Source organism: Phymastichus coffea, unplaced genomic scaffold (genome assembly GCF_024137745.1).
Source record: "Phymastichus coffea isolate CEN01 unplaced genomic scaffold, Cenicafe_Pcof_1.1 PCOF00006, whole genome shotgun sequence".
Lineage (NCBI taxonomy): Eukaryota > Metazoa > Arthropoda > Insecta > Hymenoptera > Eulophidae > Phymastichus > Phymastichus coffea.
This window is the reverse complement of record NW_026706817.1, coordinates 1,000,176-1,004,712: the sequence shown is the minus strand read 5'-3', so window position 1 is coordinate 1,004,712 and position 4,537 is coordinate 1,000,176. Positions and strand designations below refer to the sequence as shown.

At 31.5% G+C, this 4,537-nt stretch overlaps 1 pseudogene; it reads left to right on the top strand.

The window, feature by feature from the left end:
* The first annotated feature begins 2,984 nt into the window (after positions 1 to 2,984).
* On the top strand, positions 2,985 to 4,206 carry LOC131668666 (arf-GAP with dual PH domain-containing protein 1-like; annotated as a pseudogene).
* The last annotated feature ends 331 nt before the right edge of the window (positions 4,207 to 4,537 follow it).

Here is a 4,537-nt window from a genome sequence, read left to right as displayed (position 1 = left end):
TTTGAAAACATTCATTTTATATTGATATTTTGAAATAAAAAAAAAATAAATTTCACACGTTTTTTCTCAATTACGGTAAAAAATACTTTATCGACTGACATTTCAAACCTCAAAATTAAACTCTTATATATTGAATTTTCAAAGAAACCTTTTTTAAAGGCAATCTGCATAGATTTATCTTTCTAGTTTGTATAAAATTATAATATAATATAGAAAATTATTTTTAAAAAAACGGCTTTTATTGGAACATACCCACGGAAGGCTCAAACTTCAAACGTTTGGGGGGTGATGGAGTGAGCATTCTATTTTCAGAATCACCGTTGTTTGACTTTGCAGAATTGACAGAAGTTTGAAGCTGAGGTACAGATGGATACTCAATTTTTGCAGCTTCTTTTGGATTTGTATCCGACTCAGATTCAGATGTATCAGAGCTACTATCCGAGCTTGTTAGCTCCCTTTTGTGGCGTAGTTTTTCTGTCTTGTCCACATTTTTCAGACTTTTTAGTCATATGTTTTTCATACTCCTTGTCTATCTCATCTCCACTGACTACCTGCGCCAATTCTTCCTAGCAAACAGCCACGTCAAAGCTTTCTAAAATTGATAATATTATACTTCAATTAATAAATTTTTGATCATTCATTGTCTGTAAAAACAATTCTTATCGTTACAAACATTAGTGAAATAATAATGATGTAAAAAAAATCCCCTCAAGAAATTATTGGTTTCAATCATGTTCAATTCTTTCACTTTATGAATTCATTGCAAGTGTTAATAAATTTTTTTAATGATAATTTTTTCGGTTTCATGTCATGAAGAAATAATAGGTATAGAAAAACGATTTTTTTGTATTTACACGTTACCTTCAAAGCGTATTTTATTTCAATTCGAAAATATCATATAATTGATATTCAACCTGACCGTGTACAAAAGAAACATACATTTTCATACGACGGAATTTGTAAAAAAATGCGTTTTTATTTTTTCTTCCTTAAATCTTTCAAGCATGTTTCCTTTTGTCTAACAGCATTGTTTGATAAAAAATGTAGTGACAAAAATAAAAACACATCAAACCTCACAAAGATAAAAAAATCAAAAAAACAAACGTATCGGTTGGTACGAATAGCAATTGTGAGTGCGCGGAAAGCAAATGCTCGAATGACCTTTTCCGTGCACTAAAAAAAGAAACATGTGCCATTTGTATGTTTCTATATCTGGACGCGTTTCTTCTCTGGGTGCGTATTCGATGAACGATGGCGCGTTGAAAATAAAAGGAATGTACAAACGAAGAGAGACAGTGTTGTCGAATTTGAGAAAATACTCCAACAATCCGGAAATATGTATAGTACATCACACTAAAACAAACGCGGCATCGCGCGATCTCTTTCACGAAATAGCCATCCGTGCAACTCGGCGAATAACCGATCGGAATTCTTTATTCCCAATACCGAAACCGCATTTGCGGTGTGTAAGAATGTCAAAAACAAAATCTTTGTTTCCATTTATAATTAAATTTCAAGTTACGGCTATAAATAAATTATTTTGATAAGCAACGGAACTGATTAAACAAAATATATAAAACCATGGAAATAAAAGATGTCACTAATACATTGTAGGTTGAATTAATTGACATTACAACAACAAAAATACATCTTACCTGCTGTAGTGTGAATTATAACGTCGTGCTTTGGCCAGGTTAATTTCGGCTCACGTGCTTTCTTGACAAGCTTTTTCAAGTCGAATTCAAATTTTACGTTATCTGGCCAATGGCAGTAAAATTCATAGTCTGTTTGTTCGTTGGTGGATTCACTTTCATTATGAAAAATCCAATTCAGCGGCACCGCTCAAACCTTCTTATCACTTTTAAATTGTACTATTTTCCACTGCGGCATCTTTGGTATCAAAGAAAAAACTAAAGAAAAGAAAATGTAAATTAATTTTGTTAACATGCGTCAATTAAACAACTTAGAAACAGAACATCCGTGTGTAAAAAAGATTGACCATACGTGCCTTTGTTCAGAGCCGGCTACTGAAAGCTAGGACATTTGACAGTCGACATGCTCTCATTTGTTTTAGCAGGCATTCGTGCGACTATAGACCTACTGCTGCTCAGCTCCCCTCCCTTCCTGTCCAAAGCAGAGCTCCTAATACAGCTCTACTTCAAGCTGGCTTTCAGAGACTTCACCTTTAGACTCGGTCAAACGGTATAAATCTGGCAACTGCGCACGCCATACCAAAAATCGTGCAGTGTGTGTATCATGTATTCTCGACATTCGTATAATATTTTCTCGTTAACTGTCGAGAAATCTGTTAAACATTCAAGTGAGTTATTATTATTTTCTTTAATAAACCAATAAACATACTCAAATTGACTGCTGCATGTTCTCTTGACTATTAGATTACGAATACATAAACGACGATGTGTTTCCGTTACACCTACAAAAATAAGAAAGGATCTTGGAGCAACCAAATTTTTTGCCCACAAAGAAAAAACATTTTCTATAATAATTAAGTAGTGAGTAGTATCTTTTTTAATGTTATATTAGTTGTTTTTAGAATAATTGAAATGAATATTTTTTGGATAAGTACTTAAAATATACTTTTGATCCACTTTCAAATGATTTTATATAAATACTACATTGATCAAGCTTCATTCATAATATCCATATTATTTTATAGATACCAATTTTAATTGTCACATATATCAATCTGAGCTGTATGCAATTTTTTAGAAAAAGGATACTATGGAAAGTTAAGAAGTTGCAATTACAATAAGGACTCAATCGACCCAATTGGCAAGCCCTTCATGATGCCTTTATGTCTGTCACTACTGTTTGACTGAGTAAGTGTAAACATTTTTTAAAACAGTGTCTTTTAAAAACTTACATGGCACACTTGTTTCTTTTTTTATTCATCTCTACATAACATGGATTTCAATTTTCAACTAAGGAAAAAATAAAACATTCATTCGGCTGAGATGTGCAGTATGGGTTGTAAGCAGTTTCTGTTTGTCAATTAAAGACTAATATTCCAATTAAGAATATATTTATTGTTACAAATGTATCTTTTTCAGGTATAGATAATGTAAAGTAGTTTGGACTTTTGGTTGTAACAAAAAAGAAATTAATATTTCTCAACAGCTGTTTCAAAAGTTGCATCCAAAACTCGATAAATGGGAAGACTCACAAGTGAATTGAGTACGAGAATGCTGCTACAATGATTGCACTATGAAGAAAGAGTTCCCCCTTGTTATCAAAAACCTAATCAAGACTCACCTCAGTAAGTGCCATAATCATTTGTAGTCTTATTGAAAAGCACAACATATTTAAAATGTTTTAATATTGGCAGGATTTTAATAGAACAATAGATCAGAGCTAAGTATCAAAGGCAAGAATTTTGCCATGTAGATAAATAAAATCATTATGTCTCAGGATTGACGAAAGGGTTTGTGATGAAAAGAGGTAAAGAAGATGCGAGGTATCATCACTCTAGGAAATTTGTTTTAAGTGAGGCAGATGGCATCCTAAAGTATTATGTAAAAGAAAATAAGGTATAATTTACAAAATATGATTTACAAATTATGCATTATAGTCTTTCTTGTTTGAATTTGAATATTCCTGAAACATTATGCTACAATTTTTTCTCTTACAGGAACCAAAAGCAGTATTAAGAATATCAGAATTAAATATGTCATATTTATGTTTATCATGAAAATCCAGAAATAATAACTAATTGGTATTTACCTATACGATGAGCTGACTTACATCGTCTCCAAGTTGCTTATCCAGGAGCAAGTGAATCAGAATTATTATGTCAACTAACAAAAGACTTTCCAAAGGAATGATTTCTATGGAAAACAGGACCAAGACATAGTAATGCATATAAAAAACGATGGTTTACAGTAGGTGGTTGCAAATTGATGTATCATGATGACCCTATGGTAAATAATTATTTTAAATATTTACAATATAAAGATGTCTTTTTCTTAATTATCCAGTCAAATCAATAATTCATGAACTTGGTACAAAAATATATTTAATTGTTTGAAAATGTATTTTTTAAAGGATGCTCATCCAATAGGAGAAATGTTCTTAGGACATTGTTCTGAAAGTTATGCTGTGAAAATAGGAGTTCCTCCAGGTGCTCGTGATTAAGGCTTCTCGTTTACTCTTGATACTTCAGATCGCACTTACCTTCTCTCAGCCTAAACTGAAGAAGGTAGATCCCAATTGATGATTGTTCCCAGAGGTATGTATTTTAAATTACTAGTATATGTCTGCTTTCACTTGTTATTAAATTTGAAAAGAAAAGAAAATGTGAAATTTACCCTTTTTTGTATTACTATCAAAACAACAAAAACTGATATTTATTGTATAACTTATGGGCATCCATGCTAATTATGTTACTAAACATTTTCTATTTCATTTTTGTAGTTAATACTTGATAGTGATAATTCTACTTTTGGATTTTGACTTTTAAAACTTTAAGCATAGATTCTTCATAAAAAAAACACAAATTTTTAGGCCATAACTTTTCTCA